General features: G+C 39.1%; 1 protein-coding gene across 5 annotated transcripts in view; it reads right to left on the reverse strand.

The window, feature by feature from the left end:
* The window catches only part of SCAI (suppressor of cancer cell invasion), a 207494-nt gene that overhangs the window by 52949 nt on the left and 134729 nt on the right, over positions 1 to 19816 (reverse strand). The gene's annotated exons all lie outside the window — the stretch shown is intronic.

The following is a 19816-nucleotide window of genomic DNA, read 5'->3' on the forward strand; positions in this document are numbered from 1 at the left end:
TGTTTTGTTTTGCCCAGGGCCTGTTTTACTCTAGGAGTCGGCCTGCTTGAAGGTTTGGTCTTCAAGTTCTGTTTGGGACCTAGTTACTCTAGGAGTCTGCTTGCTTGAAGGTTCGGTCTTGAAGCTCTGTTTGGGCCCTAGAGTCCTGTTTGCCCTCATGTACTGCTTGGCCATGGAGTTCTGTTCTGTTCTGTAAATCCAGATTCAGTAGAGGCTGTTGGGTTGCTAGATACAGCTTAGTCCCACAGTCAGGTCACTAAAGAGATGTCTTTCAGTGACTTCTGGGAACATTTGGGTTCAAAGGTATATGAATGTGTGAGAATGTGTCCTATAGGTTTCTGTTGAGTCTTTGTTGTTTTTGTGTGGCTAAATTAAACAAAGAAAGAGGCAAAAAGAGTTTATGATGCAGAGGGGAATTTCTTTTGTAGTGGCTGTTCCCTGCTCCTTGCAACTGCATCCCAATGGGGCAGACTATGGGGGAAGGGCTGTGCTGGCTCCCAAAGCAAGTTTCCAAGCAGGAGAGAGAATCTGAATAGGAGGGGATTTATTTCAAAGTTCCTTTCTTGAGAAGCCCAGTCAGCCTCAGGAACAGCTCACCTCCAATCCCAATTGGGAGCAGATAGTTTTGATGAGATATAAGAGCATTTTGTTAGGAATCACAGTCAAAAAGAGAGTCAGTTTTTGATAGATCAGTTCAGAGAGAGCTAGGGAACAAGAAAGTCAGCTCAGCCAATCAGATGGCTTAGCTCATGACAGCTTCCCCAATGATGCTGAAACTGTTTTAATGAATTTTATCCCTGAAAATGTTTCTTAAGAATGGATCCTAAAACCACCTATTGTTTCCTTTCAAAGCATGCTTGTCACAGCATTGCATGTTACTGTTTATCTTTGTCTTTGTCACAGTCTTGTCTCTATGTAAAAAGGGGGGAGTTGCAAGCTTAAACTTCCCACAGTGAGAAAAAAGAGGGAAAAAAAGAGAAGAAAATCCTCACAGAGGACAAAAACCTGTTCAATGATATTTCCCTCTTTCTTCCTTTGGATGGGCATCCAAAGGAGCGAAAGAGAGAAATTCAGAGCAGAAAAGGGAGATTCTTATTCCACAGTTAGTAATTTTCACTTAAAATTAATTCTCAACTTGGGAGGAATGCTAATGATTTTGATGGGGTACAAATGTAATGTATTGTGGTTACTGTTAGTCAGTTAAATGTGAAATGTTAGCCAGATTTTATTGAGCACAAAAAAAACTCATGGTTAAAGGTTTGTTCTGTTAAACCTTGCAATACATAATAGTTTCAGTTAATTTGAGAATTGTCTAAATGTGATTAATAGCCAGCCTGACACAGAGAGGAATGTTTATTCTATAAGGACAGAAATTGTACTGGCTACTTCATAGATGTAAAAATCATTCAGAAAAAGTTGTTATGTTGTTGAGAAGAACTTACTCTAGAATTTAAAATTGGGATTTTTATCAAATCAGATTTATTTTAATATGTGCTGTCAGAACAGCAGCAAGAAATCATATGACACACAAAAACTTTTAAAAGTGGTTAATCTGTGCATGGGATTTAATAATGTAAGTGTTAAGAATTTTGGTATTTTGCAAAAGAGAGAATTTCTAAATGGTGTTGTCTTTGACTAAGGTTATATGAATTGTTTTTTTAAAAAATATGCACAATGTATAGAAAGGGATTTGTGATTTAGAGATGAACATGTATTCAGATACAAATTCCTGGAAAGGAATGAAGTGAATACAAATTATGTGTGCATTTGTACTATAGAGAGAATTAAGTTTTCCACTAAAATAGGTTAAGAGTAAATGATATGTAAACTGTATGTCCTTAACAAGACAAATTTGACCATCCCTGAAATCAAAAAGGGCTTGTCATGAGGATTAAATAACAAATTATAAATGGAATAATGTTGATGGAATTTAATTAGGAATGTTGCAATGTTTTGAGCTAAAAGAAAACTAAACTGGAGGCTCTATTCTAATTTAGACAGGTTTGAGAGAAGTACAGGTAAATGCTTTGCACTTCAGTTTGGTTACACTGAAACATTGCTAAAGGACTTAATCAGAGTTATTTGGAAGTATGGAGTTCAAACTGAAATCCACTGAGAGTAAATTATTATGAAAGGGGATTGATACATTCAAACTTTTAAATTATAGTAAACTCACTGGTTAAAGAAGGATGGGACAAGGTTGCTAAGTAATAAAATCTAAATCAAGCGAAGGAACCTTAGGATAAATTGCTCAGAAGCTATTAACCCCTTCCTTGCGCGCAGGAAGGAGAAAGAAGTGCTTATAATTGTTCCACACTGATACTTGTAAACCTTAAAATTTCTTAGACTTATGAATGTTGGAAATTTCCCCATTGGGAAATTTCATACTGGAAAAAATTTCCTACTGATAGTAAGAACTCTATTGGAATGTGAAACCCCTTGGCATGGGAGGATCTTTCTCCTCCCTACTTAAAACTACTTTAGGACAGAAACCTTTTGCTAAACAATGGAAAGGGCTTTGACCTATGCTTAAGCATAGAACAGGAAGTTCTTTGGGTCATGATTGATTTTAGAATTGATACAATAGAGATACTTGGAATGACAGAACCAGGTCTTGGAAACTACAATCTCCACCCTACTTAGAGTAACAGGATTTAGGAAGGGCTGCAGCAAGATCAAGATTTAATTATTTGAGAATATGACCTTCAACAGACATGTGCAAAGCCACAGACCTCTGGGAGGTCCTGGGTTAAACTAGAGCCACCATTGGCACAGGGAAGACATCGACAGTGATTGGTAGATGTGAGAACTGAGGGGAGGGAACTTAGATGGTTTCCTTAAAGATAGCAGGGTCTGAAGAGAGAGGGAGGAGAGTTTTTTTGCTCTGAGAGGTTTTGCTCAGAGTGTTTTTTGCTCTGAGAGGTTTTGCTCTGAAGGAGTCTGGAGGTGGAGGCCCCTGAGACTTTCTCCATTTTGGTCATGTGAGTGATAGGGACTGATCTCTTTTCTTTGCCTCAGCTATCTAAGGGCTTGGGCCTTTGGCCCAGCCTAAGGAGAGGGGGTATTTAAGTCCTATTCCCTTCTCTCCCCTTTCTCTCTCTCTCTCTCTCTCTCTCTCTCTCTCTCTCTCTCTCTCTCTCTCTCTCTCTCTCTCTCTCTCATACCTTTCTTCCTCCTGTTTGTAATTAAAAACTCGAAAAGGTTGACTGCTGACTTGAGTTTTCATTTAGGAATTACATAGCTGAATTGCTTGGCGACCTTAAATTAATATATATCAGTCTTTTAAAGTGATTTTGATATCACATACTTAGGGACTGAAATAGGGATCTCAAAAACTTGACAATCACTGTGTGATAGAATATAAAGATGAGTATATATTAATTGTATATTTTGGAGGTTTTAAGGTGAGCAAGCAAGCAAACGTTGCCAGCCCTGTCTGACCAAAAAGCTTGTTTGAAGCTGTGGAATCTTAATGCAAACATTCCAGATCCAGAGTGATAAAATGAGTTGAGTGATATGTAATTGATAAGTTACCTCACAAGAATTTTGGATATGTTGGTTGATATTTTGATTACATTTTGATTTATATAAGGATATATGTTGCAAACAGTAGCCAAGAAGTGGGTAGGATGTTAAAAATGGCATATATAGAAAAAATGCTTCCTCAGAAGTTTAAGATTGTTATGGGAGTTGCTGCTAAAATATGTGTTTTAAGTATTGTTTGGATGTGGACAAAAGTTCATTGTAAACCTGTACCATAGATTTTGTTCAATATTCAGTGGTTACCTCAGTTTACCAATTTGTACTATGACCTGAAATTAATAATGGATGAGCACTATGTTAAAGATAGTGTTTCAATGATGTAATCCTTTAAATCAGAAATTGTCTGGGTTACCAATTAGCAATTGAAATGATACCAACAGTATGTTTGTTTGACTTAAGCTAGTCAGAGAAGGTGGGATGGTGTGTTGGATTTGAATTTGGAAGAAAGGGACTTTGATCTAAAGTCCATACAGCTTTAGTATGTGGGTTTGTAAAGGAAGAATGGAAGTTGTGCTCTGCTTTTTAAGCAGAGGAGTTTGAAGGAATAAAAGAGAGAGAGACAGAGACAGAGACAGAGACAGACAGAGAGAGAAAAAGGGAGACAGAGACAGAGACAGAGCGGGAGAGAGAAAGTGAAAGAAAACAGATAGATGTTTTACTCTTATAACTCGATCCCTGACCTAGGGATAATCTCTAAAATTAATGCATATATTGTGGGAAAATCACACATGATTCCTTAATTTCTCTGGACAGTTGCCCTGGAGTGATTCCTGTATGGCCTTGTCTTAAGTCTTGCAGAGAGCCTAGGTCCAGGAGATGACATAGCTCTGATTTATATGACTATGGAGCTACTCAATTCAGCACTCATGTTCTTTATTTCAGGTTTTGTGACTAAAGTGTGATATGTAAATTATTGCCAAAATACATAAGAATAATTGAGTGATCAGTCTTGTAGGGATATAAAAGGCTTGTTTGAGGGTATGGAGATTTGTTTCTGGACTGCTCATAAGCAGAATTTCTCTCAGGTGAAATGGGTGAGACTTGTTTTTTAAAGCAAAGAAGGCTTCTGGAATTTAATGGTGACAAAGCACACCAAGGACAGAGAATGTCCTGGGATGGTTACAAAGGCATATTCTGGGCTCACCTGAGAATGGACCTATTCTGACCATCGAGGCTGTTAATTCTTGAGTGTTATAATGATGGTGTGGGCCAGTGATGGCTTTGACCTGCACTCACTGTGTCCTTTGGGATATGAGGAAATATTTTCCTTGGTGACTAATTCCCATAATCAGCACATAATGCAAATTATAAAATTAAAGTTTCCATTTCCTCAAACAACCTTAATAATTGAAAATTCTCAAATTGTTAGGAACAAACTTTGAGAAGAAGGTGAAGTTTATTCATAGATGGCTTGTATTTGTAGTCTTAATTTACCACAGTTGAAGTTTGGCTCTTGAGCTTGGATATACAGCTGAAACCTTTCTTGAATTTCCCCCAGAATCTGGGGTAAAGGAATACATCTGTAAAATATTGTTACTCAAGTGTTTGTAGATGTTTATAGTTAATGTGTACTTTGCAAAAGGATATTCTTTATTAGAAACATCACATACCAGCTCTGCAAACAACTCAGGAATCTGATTTCCTAAAGGGATCTTCTGAAGAGGAAATCTGTTGGCTAAGATACCCAAATGCAAATGTGTAATGCCAATTACTGTTGACTAATTTTCTGTTTCTGTCTGGTGTTTTAGTGTTTGCCCCTGTCCTGGTTTCTACACTTCTATCTTAGGGGCTGACTCTCCCCCTTGTGACCTATCTGTCAATCAGAGGAAGCAGTCGCTGAACACCCTTCAGATCTCCAAGCAGGTCCCCACCTACCTGGGACCCAGGCAGTCACTGAGGACATGCCCCTAAAGACTCTGTGTCTGCAGCCTTTCTCTCCCTGTTCAAGTTTTGGCTACTCCCCTGTGGGATTTGTATTTGTAACCTCAGCAACTATTCCAGCCTGAAAGCCCTGGACATTGCCAATACCTCTCTCCTGACCATAGGTAGGGACAGCTCTACATCCATTCTCAGCTCTGAAGAAGCGACAGAAGACCATGGGCATAAATTGGGAATTACATTGTGCATTTTGGCCCCAAAAATTCTTTTTGATTTGTGCAATTTACTTGGGAATAAGTGCATAGATCCCTCACATACTCTTTCACGTGCATTAAAGATGCAGAGGATAAAGGATGGCTACTAGGCCGGACATGGGGACTTAGGCTGGAGGTGAGAGGCCAGGACCCAGGGAGAGAATTTACAGAGCAACAAATAGCTGACAAAATGCCACCCTCACCAGTCGGCCAGAACCGAGAGGTCCTTGTGGGATTGTGGCTAGAACCCATCCCCACTGTCTCTGCACCTGAGTGACTGTTTGAGAATGCCATAAAGCACCCTCACAGAGAGCAATCCCTCCTCACTATGCTCACAACTATCTTTTTAGACCTTAGTGAATTAGAAATGTCTGTTAATTTCCTGGAAAAGTCACTGTCCTCTCTGGCAGAAATGATTCTCCAAAATAGATGGGGACTTGACCTCCTTTTTGTTAAGCAGGGGGTCTCTGCATGGCATTGGGATAATCATTCTGAGATAAGACAGGAATCTCTAGCCCTGCTCTGGGGAAGGATCCAAGAGAGGACTCGGGCTAATGCACAATTCAGCAACTGGCATTCTAATCTTTTCTCTTGGTCTCCTTGGCTGACTACCTTGATCACAGCCCTGGCAGGACCACTCATATTAGTAATGGTAGGCCTCGTGATAGGACCCTGCCTGATCAACTATCTTATGAAGTATATCCATCAGCATCTTCAGGCTATTAAGCTTTTGGCCTTAAGATCTGTCTTGGCCTTAAGATCATCTGTCTGATGAGTCAAGGGTTTGACTCCCCCCCAACAGAAAAAGAAGGACATGAAGCAGCCCCCAAAAGACCAAAGAAGAAAAATTTTTTAAAAGATAAAGCAGATAGGCCCCTGTCAACATTTTTAGGGAACAAACCTGGCTTCCCTCCCCCAGGAGATCAAGCTGTTTATGCAGATAACAAAACTGGTTTCTACTTAGCTTGGGGGTGGGAGACAAAGAGGAATATCAGGAATATCAAAGGGTCAGCAAACTAACATTTGACTAAGTGAAGATAAACATTCCTTAGATCACAACCCCAGGATCAGCTTCTTGTCTCCAACCTCGCATTCCTGTATTAAAGTCTGTTTGTTGTCAGATAAGAACCTGTATAACTCTGTAATGTATATAACCTGTTCCTTAATGTCAAACCGGAGCAGTTTTCCATTAGGGAATTCTGTCCCAGCTGGTAGATTCTTTATTTCTCTCTTTTATTAATAAATTATGGTTCCAATAATTGAAATTCTAGGTGTTTGAACTCATCTGTGAAGAATACCACTTCATGACTAACCTCTGTTGTAAAAAGTATAAAATCCAACCAAATAAAAAATAATGTTTAAAGGGGGAAAAAAAGTATAAAATCCCCAGAACTGATGTCATCTGGGAGGAAAGCTTTTCCATCCATGCTATCCTCTCGGGGAACAGCCTTTCCATTCATGCTGACCTCCCAAGGAACTGCTCCCCATCTTGCTGTTCCACCTTGCTATCCTCCTGGCCAATCTCAACATTACTTTCTAAATTAATAAATTTCTCTTTTTGTTTTTAAGCTAAGTTTTGTAGTCTTGCATTCTTGTAAAACGTATCCAAACCCCAGGGGTACACATCTGCACCCCATAACAGAACATCAGGTGGGATTTGAAGGAAGACAAAGATAAAAATTGGAGTCAGAAGGTGGGGTGGGGAGATAGAGTCAAAATGGAATAGGAAAAGAAGCATTAAGGCTGAACTCTTCCAAAATTGCCTTCCAAACAATAACAACTCAAATTAAATGTTGGAATGGCAGAAACAACAAAAGGCTGGGGTGAGACATTTTTCTAGTCCAAGATAACTTAGGAGATCAAAAGAAGAGAACAGTGACACTGAGGTAGAAGATAGCCTAAAGCACACCTAATGGCAACACTATCTTGGGAAACTTGGGAGCAGTGACAGCAGCAGCAGCCCTGAGATGGTAAGGGAATTGGATAACTGGTCAGGAAGAAATTACAAGGAACCGTTTTACTATTGCTGGATGCAAGACGGGGCAACTCCATTGCCCATGTCCCCTTCTAGGTTATAGTTTGAGGCAGAGAGAAGTACTTTCAGTCACAAAGAATCAGGAGACCTGAGTTGTAGGAATGCTTGTGGCTGTAAGAATTAGGGGCCTTTCCCGAGTAAAAACTAGAATGCAGACCAGAAGAGCAGTGATGAATTTCCAGCTCATATCGACCTTAGAAACACCAAAAACCTTCAAAACTCTTAAAATTAGCTCTGAAAATAATAGCAAAAGAAGTCTGAAGCTTAGGATGGTGCCACACTATCTTATCAGGTGAACAGACCCCAATTTCAACATAAAGATCAAGGTCAAGAAATGGGCTAAAAAAATGAGCAAACAAACAAAGCAGAACTGAATTATAATCATAATTGTAGCAATGAAGTTCAAGACATAATGGTTTTGTTTACTCTCAGTTTTATTAATCTCTACTATGATTTTAAGGATTTCCATTTTGGTTTTTGATTAGGCACTTTTTATTTCTTTTCTTTGACTAATATAGAAAGGCTTTGCATAACTTCATATAAAAAACAAAGTTAATGCAGAGGAAAGGAGAAGAAGGTTCAAGTTTGGGCACATTAAGATGCTTAAGAGATATCCAGATCAAGATATCCAAAAGGCAGTTTAGAGATGCAAGTCTAAAGGTCAGTAGAGAGGCTAGAGCTGGGTAAGTAGATTTGAAAATCATCAACATGAAGATGATAATCTTATCTCTAGCAGGTGATGAGACCACCAAGTAACATAGAGAGGGAGAAGAGAAGAAGATCTAGTAGAGAATCCTCTGGAAACTCAACATTAGTGAATGTGACCTGGTTGAAGAGCCAGTAAAGGAGATTGAAAAGAGATCAGCTAGGTAGTTTATGAGCTGAACTGAGTCCATCTTGTAAAACTGACTCTATTCTAAGATGTAAGTACCTACTTGCTGTCAACATGGAATCTAGGAACCCCAAACTTGTGGCCTAGTTGGATCTGGGAAACCCCAGGTTTCAGGACTAGCTTGTAGGTTGGAGACCCCAAGGTTTGTATTTGTTCCCTGTTCCCCAGAGCATCCAGCCTGAAGGGAATCCCAGGCTAGCAGTTTCTGACTGAGTGGAGGACCCTCAGGGGAATGACAATCCTAGTTGGGTGGGACTAAGCATATGCTAAGGATCCTCTTTGTCTTAGGTAGACTCTCCTATTTTATCAGAGACCCTTTCCCAAGAAGATGCACACCTGGGCAGGAACCATCCTTTAGTATCCTTTGTAAGCAGCCCCTTCTCTTACACCCTAGCCACTAGCTATGATTCCTTTCCCAAGCTTGATTGTATCCAGTCAGTGTAGTTTGAACACTCCCATTTTCTTTTGTAGCAAGAATAAAGTCAATCATCTTTCCTAGCCCTAGGATTTCCCCCAAAGGGTATATAGGTTCCCCAAATTCTTTTGTTCCTAGGAGTCCTCATCTAGCATGGTGGCACTCCCAAGGATAACATCACAATAGTCCAGGGTTTATACCCTGGTAAAAGTTGTGGCACCAGATTCTGAGTAAAGAATTAAATACTGGACTTATCCCTATCCTGATTAAAGACTTGGTTTTTATGACTATTTGATAATTCTTTGTTATTTACAAGATAACATTGCTAATAATGAGAATTTAATATCATCCTGTTTCACATCCAAAGAAGACCACCTACTCGCTCTGCCCATGTCATCTCTCAATAAGATTACCAAATCTTGTCTTTGAGTGCATAAAAATATGTCCCCCTATATTTGGGGTCCAATACCAAGGTGAGGAGGCTGGATCTCAATTTGTTATACAATTGATATGAAATGCTTAATAAATCAATATGCTTAGAAGCTCAAACCTTTGTTTTCTCAATCATTTTAGATTTCACTCACCAGTTTTTGGTGTAGTCAGTCAGTTTGAGAGACAGAACTCTATCCACTAGGAAAGCCTTTCAGAAAAACTCCCTAGAGTACTCTAGTTAATCTTTGAAGAACTTTTTCATAGAAGATTTCCTTCGAGGTAAGATACGCACCTATATTTCATTTCTTCCAAGGTAAAGTAGACCCCCATATTGCTTGCTAGAGAAGATCGAGAAAGGCAAAGTCCCCATACTACTTGGTAAAGCTCCAGCATCTGTAGGAAAGTTTATTGTTAGGGAAGGTTAGCTTCCACACAGCTGGGGAAATAGTATGAATAGTCCCTTTAAGGTAGAATAATTCTCCGGTGCAGCATGAGATCAGAAAGGTGCAAGACTGATGGTGAGAAAAAAAAGGCAGAAGAAATCCAGCGCTTTGCTGATACGAAAAACTACAAACAATTTTTCAGTGCCCTCAAGACTGTCTATGGGCCATTAAAACCCACCACCACTCCCTTGCTATCCTCTGACGGTGACACTCTCATAAAAGATAAAAAGGGCATCAGCAACAGGTGGAAAGAACACTTCAGTCAGCTTCTCAACTGATCCTCTTCAGTCGACCAAAGCGCCCTTGACCAGATCCCCCAAAACCGCACCATTGAGCAACTTGATGTCCCTCCTTCAATAGAGGAAGTCCAAAAAGCCATTCAACAAATGAGTGCAGGCAAGGCACCCAGTAAAGATGGGATCCCAACTGAGGTGTACAAGGCCTTAAAAGGAAAGGCGCTCCAGGCATTCCACATAGTGCTGACCAGCATATGGGAAGAGGAAGACATGCCCCCAGAACTCAGAGATGCCTCCATCGTAGCCCTATACAAGAACAAAGGCTCACAAGCAGCCTGTGACAACTATAGAGGCATCTCACTACTCTCCACTGTTGGAAAGATCCTCGCCCGTGTTATACTCAACAGACTCCTGTCATCTGTTTCAGAGCAGAACCTGCCTGAATCACAATGTGGCTTCCGACCAGATCGCAGCACCATCGACATGGTCTTCACCGTGAGGCAAATGCAGGAAAAATGCCTTGAGCAGAACCTGAGTCTCTACATTGTATTCACAGACCTGACAAAGGCGTTCGACAGAGTGAACAGGGATGCATTGTGGGTGATTCTTAGCAAGCTCGGTTGCCCAGCAAAATTCGTCAAACTGATCCAGCTCTTTCATGTCGACATGACAGGGGAAGTCCTATCTGGTGGAGACTTCCAATTGCTTCAACATCTCCAATGGCGTGAAACAAGGCTGTGTCCTCGCTCCGGTACTATTCAACCTATACTTCACCCAAGTATTATGATATGCTGTGATGGATCTAGACCTGGGCATCTACATCAAATATTGACTGGATGGCTCACTATTTGACCTTCGCCGACTGACTGCAAAAACAAAGACAACAGAGAGACTCATCCTGGAAGCTCTCTTTGCAGATGACTGTACTCTCATGGCCCACCAAGAAAATCATCTCCAAACCATTGTGGACAGATTCTCCACCGCAACAAAACTGTTTGGCCTGACTATCAGCCTCAGCAAAACAGAGGTGCCGTTCCAGCCTGCACCAGGGAGGCCAACTAACCAGCTGTGCATTACAATTGACGGCATGCAGCTTTCTGATGTCAACACTTTCAAGTACCTGGGCAGCACCATCTCCAACGACGGGTCCCTAGACCATGAGATCAATGCCAGGATCCAAAAGGCCAGCCAGGCACTCGGGAGGCTGCGCTCCAAAGTCCTCCAACACAGCGGTGTAAGCACTGTGATGAAGCTCAAAGTGTATAAAGCATTGGACCTCAGCTCACTCCTGTACGGTTGCGAGACATGGACACTGTACCGTAAGCACATGAAACAGTTGGAGCAATTCCACCAATGCTCTCTCCGGTGTGAGATTTAAAATGGTTGAGGTCTTAAATTGTAGTGGTTAAAATAGTGGAAGATATAAATTGTGATAGATATAAGAGAGGGTGAGTAATTTTGACCGCAGAAATATGTTTCACTACAGTGTCTTGGGTTTTAAAATCAAATATAAGGTGGTCGCCAGGGAAATATTCCCAATTATTCAAATACCCAAGTCAATTGGGTTTTATAGAGATTTTAATTAACAATACAATGAGTAATCAAAGAAAGAGAGAGAAAGAAAGGAATAAGTATGAAGGGCCTCAAGCCAATATGGCCTAGACCTGAGTCTTAAAAGAGAAATCAGTCAGTTTTTTATAACTCACCATAAGATCTGACTAAACAAGAATTCTAGTAACACCAGGCCAGCATCCTTCCTCAAAGAGTCTTCCAGCCAGAGATTGTTTCAAAGGGCCTCTCTCAAGAGCCTCCAGAGCTCCTACCCCAGAGGGACAGAGTCCCTCAGAGAAGCTCTTCAAGGAACTCTCCTTCAGAATGAGAGTCAGAAATAGAGATCCTCTTCTGCTCTTCTCTGAGCTCTTATTTTTAAGGGCAAAATTTCCTCTGTCACCTCCCCTAAGTCCTTACATCTACCAATCACTGTAGATGTTTCTAAAGGACCGCCCATTCTTAGTCCACACCTAAGAAGGTATGGATTTTTCAGTAATTCACACCAGGAAAGCTCTGAGTAAGTTTTGATGTTTTTTGTTCCTTGTAAATTCACAAGTTGCTTGACCTTTATAGGTACTTAGCTTAAGAAAAGTATGGGTTTAAGTACTTTTCATTGTTCAGAAAAGAGTTTACAACTTTATCTTCCCCTAGGGCAGACCCAAGTAGGTAAAGTAAAATTCTCACATTCCTGCTTTAAGTAGAGTTCACTGCCCAAACGGGGAATGGTCTTAATCCAATCTTATAAAGTAGGGTCTGGGAAATTTTAAGGTTTACATCGGTCAATCATGCGGATCCAATGGCAGGACCGAATCACCAATCAGGAAGTCCTCGACAGAGCCAACTCCACCAGCATCGAAGTCATGGTCCTCAAGACCCAGCTACGATGGTCTGGACACGTCATCCGCATGGACGCACAGCGAATACCAAGACAGGTATTCTATGGTGAACTGTCAGCTGGACTCAGGAAACAAGGTCAACCAAAGAAAAGATTCAAGGATCAGCTAAAGTCAAACCTGAAGTGGGTTGGCATGACACCAAAGCATCTAGAACTCGCTGCCTCTGACAGAAGCAGCTGGTGAACCCACATTAACGATGCCACCACCACCTTTGAAGATGAACGACATCGAGATCTTGCCGCTGCGCGTGAACGCCAACACCAGGCCACAACTGCACCTCCCTTAACAACTGGCGTCCCAGGCCCCATGTTCCACAAACTCTGCGCCTCAGTCTTTGGACTTCAAAGCCACATGAGGGTACATCAATAGATGATAATGCACAAAGACAATTGTCATTCTCGGTCACCGAGAGACTACTACTACTGTTGGGGGAAATTCCCTCTGGGAAATGATGGGATCTTGGAGTAGCATTCTACTGGGAATTCCCTAAGCCAAATTTCTTAAGGCAAGAGACCTAAGGAAGAGCAAGCAGTTAAATTGCCCCTCACCTTAGGCATTTCCATATAGGAATTGAAGGGAGGACTAAAAGACAGAAGTCTCACAGTAAGCTAAAATATGTAAAAATCCAAATAGGTCACAAAATTGGCTTGAAGAAGGGACTTTTAATTACAGCAAATTAAAGGCTTTGAGATTAGACTTTCAGTAGCTAGCAAGTATGTGCTTGTCTTTTCATTCTAAATGTTTTTATGTCTATAAAATGCTTAGAAAAAAAATCTTTGTCCTGTGTTATGTTGTTTAGTATTGTTTGTAGTTTCTACTACCTTGAATGATTTCTAAGAGGAAAATGCAGTCAGTCAAAAAGACTGCTAAAAAACTGAAGCCAAAGAGTTTAGTATACTGAGGGAAGATTAACATAGCTATATATTTGAAGCGATTCTCCGAGCTCTCTGTATTCTGATGCTAAATTCTCTGTGTCAGTAAATGAGACTAACTCCCACTTTAGGCTTTTTGTAGAAATGACAAGGGCCTTGTACCCTCATAAGCTCAGGCAAACTATTATCAGGGAAATTCCTTTGCTCCCTTATATCCTCATGACTCCTAACCTAAAACATCCAATGACCTCATGGGACCCTGAGATGATTATCCTCCTTTAATCCTCCCTTAGATTTAAGATAGACAGAGAGATGCACCTCAAGGCTACACCTCAATTCTATCAGGCTATTTCTCAGACATCTGTCTGTTCCCTAAAACTAAGGACTCTTTTATGAAGATCATTCCCTAAGTCTCCAGGCAGGCCCCAGTCAGATGACCAAACCCCAGACTGAATGCCTGAGGGTTTAGCACTCTAGAGTCACATTCACACTATGACACAGCATCTAATGTAAAGAGTATAAAATCCCCAGAACTGATGTCATCTGGGGGACAGCTTTTCCATCCATACTGTCCTCCCAGGGTGACAGCCTTTCCATCCATGATGTCTTTTCAAGGAGCAGCCTACCATCTTGCTGTTCCACCTGTACCATCCTCCTGGCTATTCTCAACATTACTCTCTAAACTAATAATTTCTCTTTTTATTTTTAAGCTAAGTTTTGGAGTCTTGCATTCTTGCAAAAGGTATCCTTCTTTAACCCTAGGGGTGCACCTCTTCACCCCCACAACAGAAAATCAGGTTAAAAAGAAACAAGAAACCCTACAAGATACTTTTTCTCTCTTTTTAGTTTTGGCTAGGCTGTGGTGACAGATGTAAAGTCAAATAATTAAAGAAAGGAAAACTTTTTCCTGGTTTGTAAACATTTATGGCCTTCTAAATTAATTAGATACTGAATTTATAATTGACATATAATAGTTTTACTGTAAATTTCCAAATTAGGGTAACTGCTAAAACATCTTGGGAGATTGGAAATTAATCATTAAGGAGTTTGGAGATTAATCATTTTAAGATTAATCCTGGAACTTTGGGTAATTCCAGAAACTCAGACCCTTCTATTTCTCCTGATAATGCACTTAGCAGAAGGTTAACATATGTTGAAAGATTTAGTGAAGTCTAGGGTACTACTCTGCAGAATTTGTTTTTATTTTTGTTTTTGTTTTTTAAACCCTTACCTTTTATCTTAGAATCAATACTGAATATGGGTTCCAAGGTAACAGAGCAGTAAGGGCTAGACAATGGGGGTTAAGTGACTTGCTCAGGTTCATACAGTTAGGAAGTATCTGAGGTCACATTTGAAGTCAGGACCTCAGTCTCTAAGCCTGGCTCTCAATCCACTGAGCAACCTCATTGTCACCAGTACAATTTGTTTTAAGGAAAAATAAGAATAAGATATTCAGAGTGCTAAATTACAAAGAGTAATATAATGAATAAAAATCAGTTATTTAAATAAGGGATATTATTAGATAAGATTAGAAAATTGAGTACTCTGACCCTGAAGAAGCAAGGCTGTCACTTAGAATTAATCCCTATCCTTCCCCCAGGATTAAAACTGAAAAGAGATGGAAGAACTAGGTTAAGAACATGAAAGAAATTCATCTGGCTCTCTGGTTGATTTTTGAAAGAAATAATTTTAAAAGTTTGTATAAAGGTGAAAGTGTTACCATGAATCTTTGAAAATGAGCTAAATTGTTAATTTGGGCCTTTAAATTTTAAAGGGCAGGTAACTAATAGCTATGGAAAACAGAGATTTTAATTTTGTGGTTGTTAATTCAGATTTTAATTGGCTGATTTCTCTTATAACTAAATTATGAAGTGGTGAAATGTGTTCTCCTAGTAATTGTGGCATCGAATGCAAAAAAAAGGGGGGGGAATACAGTAAAAAAGTTATAATCTGGTTTCAGAAATTTATTAGCTGTGTGATATTTTGTAAGTTGCCTTATCTATATTTACCTCAATTTCCTAATATATAAAGAAGAAAATAACAATAGTGCCTACTATAACTTTTTTTTTAATCTTTACCTTCTGTCTTGGAATGAATACTGTGTGATGTGCTGACTAAATGGATACCTGAAATGGGTTTAGAATGCATGGAAACTGTATTTTAATTTAAAATCCAAGATTTTTGATTTTTTGTTTGAGATTGTATTTTTATAAAAGTCCAAGATTTTGATTTTGTTCGAGAAAAGATCTTCAAGGAAGAAGCTTGCTAACTCCAAAATTCAGAGAATGAACTGTTGCAGAAAGATTGCAGAAAACCTACACTATAGCAAGAAGATCAAGAATGAACTTTGGATATGGTTGATTGAACTGAAGTTTGATTGAACATTTATTGTAAATGTACACTTTTTATGCCAAAAGGGACTGCCCCTAATTTGGCTTTTTGTCAATGCGCCTAGCAAAACATTGGTTTTGCTTTCTTTCTTTTCTATTCCTCCCTCACTACTCTAATTTCCTCTTAGAAAATTGAATATTGTATATATCTGTAGTTTGAAGTGCATTTAGGACTCCAAGATGATTATGTTAAATGATCAATGGGGAAACTTCCAATGATCATCAGGGGGGATTGTGAATCTTAAAATTTCTCAGATTGTGAATCTTAAAACTTCTCAGACTCTACCTTAGAACATTTGGTTAAGGCTATTCCCCATTTTAAACAATGGAGGTACTTAGGAATGTATGTGAGAACTTTACATTACTCCACCCATACTTAAGCATACTTTAGGGGAAGATAAAGTTGTAAATTCCTTACTGAACAATGAAAAGTACTTAACCCATACTTAAAGTAAAGCTAAAACCCTTAAGCTGGGTCTATTTTTAGATCTAATACAAAAAGGTGCTAAGCACCTATGAAGGTCAAATTAATCACTAAAAAGTCAAGCAAGCTTAGCAAGAGGTGTGAAGTTTTAGTCTACCCAGAGAAGGTGTTAACAAGATGTGAATTAAGAATGGTCAGTCCTATGAAAACGTCTACTGTGATTGGTAGATGTGAAAACTTAGGGGAGGTGACATAGGAGAAAATTCTCTTTAAAAGGAGGCCAGAAGGCCTCTGAATTTTAATTCAGCCTTGGAAGCTGAAGTGGAGCTCAGGAGCTGAACTGGAGGGTCTCTCTGAACACTAGAATCTTGCTTGGGAAAAATCTTGTGATGAGTGGATTAAAGACTGACTGATCGCTCTTTTAAGGCTTAAGCCTAGGCTGGCCTAGCCCTTTTCTCATTATTTCCTCTTACTCTCTCTCTCCCCTGGCCTAGCCCTTTTCTCATTATTTCCTCTTATTCTCTCTCTCCCTTTCATTAATTCCTTAATTTGTATTAATTAAAATCTCCATAAAACACTGCTGACTTGGGTATTTCATATTTTTGGAATTTTCCCATGGTGACCACTTTATTTTTAATATAAAATCAAGACACTAAAAATTATCTTACAGTTTTGGCAATTCAAAGTGTTGAAACCATATTTTCGTGGTCACAATTTATGACAACCACTCTTTTGTCTGTAACAAAACTGATCCTATTTAATACTGATGATCATTATTGTAGTGTCTTAGCCTTTTGTTTTTGTAGCTTTTATTCTGTTTTTTTTTTTAATTTACCTTTGTGATATGTAAATCTCCCCTCTCAAAATTAGTCCATCGTGAGCCCTCTAGGCAGTATGATCTATAGCCTGACTTAGGTTTACATATGGTCTATTTAACAAGGCTTGTATATCATCCTAATTGTTCTTAGAGTCTGTTAGCTATTGCATTGTTATGCAAGAGGATGCTTCCCAATCTTGGTAAGTAATGTTGATAGTGAGAATGAACACATAAAAAATCTTAGAAATTTAGCTTATATATATAATTAATCCAAGGGGAGAGTGGGATGGCCCTTCCCTCATGAATCAAAGGGGGAATTAAAAGAATTATGGGAATTGTGTGAACCAAAATGACTATATTATAAAAATGATTCTACTTTGAGGACTAAGTTTCATTTCCCTATAAATTCCACCTGCTTGCTAATTGTGGGAGTTAAGTGACATCTATTTCACATCTAGAAAAGTTCACATACTCACTTTCCCCCCCTCCATAGATTACCTACTCTTGTCTTTTAATGCATAAAAGTCCAACTTCTCCTATATTTGCAGTCCAGTGCTAAACTGAAGCAGTCTAGTCCTGATTTGTTATGCAACTGGGATGCATTGCTTAAAAATCAATATGCTAAGAAGTTTCAACCTTTATTTCCTCAGTTATTTCAGATTTCACCAATCATAGCAAGAAGAGGACCAGGAGAGAGTAGTGTTAAGAAAACCTAGAAAGAAAAGTATATCAAGGAGAAGAGGATGATTGATGGTGTTGAAGGTTACAAAGAATTTGAGAAAGCTGAGAATTGAGAAAAGGCCATACCATTTGTCAATTAAGAAATTGTTAGGAACACTGAAAAGAGTAGTTTGAGTAGAAAAAGAGAGGAAGCCAAGCTATATGGAGTTAAGAGAGAGGAAATAAAATGGAAGCATTTTATGCAAATGGCCTTCTCAAGGAGGTTAGCATCAAAAAAAGAGGAGAAATATGGGATGAAAGTTAGGAGGGATTGATGGATGAAGTGGGTTTTTTTTATTTTTTTTTTCAGGAGAGGGGAGACATGGCTATGTTGCTCAGCAACAAAGAAGCAACCAGTAGATAAAAAGAGAATGATAAGTGAGAAAGGGGGATGACAGAGATGGCAATCTGCTGGAGAAGAAAGGATGAAATAGGATCACTTCTGCACGTAGAAATATTTGCTTCTGCAAGGAGAAAAGATACGTCTTCATGTGAAAAAGAAGAAAAGGAGAAGATAGTGGTAGGAAGCATCAGGGTGTTTTGAGTTAGGAGAAAGAGAGAAGAGAAACCTTTTGGAGAATGGCCTCAATTTTTCAGTGCAATGAGGCAAGCTTCTCCACTGAGAGGATAGGGATGTGGGAATAATGGGAGGTTTGAGATGACATGAAAAGCTTTGGAAAAGCTGTGAAAATTTAGGGGAGGTGACATAAGAGAAAATTTCTTTAAAAGGAAGGGACTTATTGAATTTGACTAGTTGGAATTCGTAGTTGGAGATGGAGTTCAGTGGTTTGGAACTTGCTTGAGACAATCTTGTGGTGAGTGATTAAAGACTGACTAGTCACTTTTAAGGCTCAGGCCTAGGCCATTTAGCCTACACCCTTCCTACTATTTCCTCTTACTCTATCTCTCTCCCTTCCCTTAATTCCTTCATTTGTATTAATTAAAATCTCCATAAAACCCAGCTGACTTGGGTATTTTCATATTTGGGAATTTTTCCCATGGCGACCACTTATTTTTGATTGAAATCAAGACACTAAAAATTATCTTTACAGTTTTGGCAATTCACAGTCTTGAAACCCACATTTTCACAGTTACAGCTGCTGTGTTGAGTGTGAGTGTGAATTATATAGAGAAGTATAAAAGGGTTGCCTTGTCTCAATAAGATCCTTATGAAGTTATTCAACATAAACTTATAGAGAAAGGACCCCATTGGCATGATTTCCTAAATATTTCAGCATATACACAGTACAAGAAACTGATGGGTATACTGAAAAGAAGATTGATTTTAGTGTCAGAAGTTTAAATCCTTTAAAAAACGATGAGCAGGATGATTTCAGAAAAAGCTGGCAAGATCTACATTAACTGAGGCAAAGTAAAATAAGCAGAACCAGGAGAACACTGTAGACAGTAACAGCAATAATACACAATGATGAACTGCAATAGATTTAGCTATTCTCAGCAATACAATGATCCAGGATATTTCTGAAGGACTTAAGACAAAGAATGCTATCCACCTCCAGAGGAAGAACTATTGGAGTCAGATGCACATCAAAGCATACTATTTTTCATACTACTTTATTTATGGTTTTATTTGGGGGTTTTGGTTTTATAGGGGTATTCTCTTACAACAATTAGCATCAAAGTATATTTTGCATAATTCACGTATAACCCAGATCAAATTGCTTACCATCTCTGAGAGGGGGGAGGAAGAGAGATAATTTGCATCTTATAGTTCAAGAAAACATATTGAAAATTGTTATTAAAGGAAATTGGGAAAATAAAATATTTTTGAATAAAGAAAAAGGAAGTTTAAATCCTGTCACATATTACATGAGTGATTTGGGGGAAGTTACTTCCACCTGTGAATCTGTTTTCTCTTTTGTACAATGAAGAGGTTGTACTAGCAACATAGAAACTAGACCTGGAAGGCATTTTTCAAGATCATCCAACATACTAGATTCCAGCTCTATGATTTACTCCCAAATGGCAATTTTTGTTCTATACAATTGCTCTCTACT

This window comes from Monodelphis domestica, chromosome 1 (assembly GCF_027887165.1).
Source record: "Monodelphis domestica isolate mMonDom1 chromosome 1, mMonDom1.pri, whole genome shotgun sequence".
NCBI lineage: Eukaryota > Metazoa > Chordata > Mammalia > Didelphimorphia > Didelphidae > Monodelphis > Monodelphis domestica.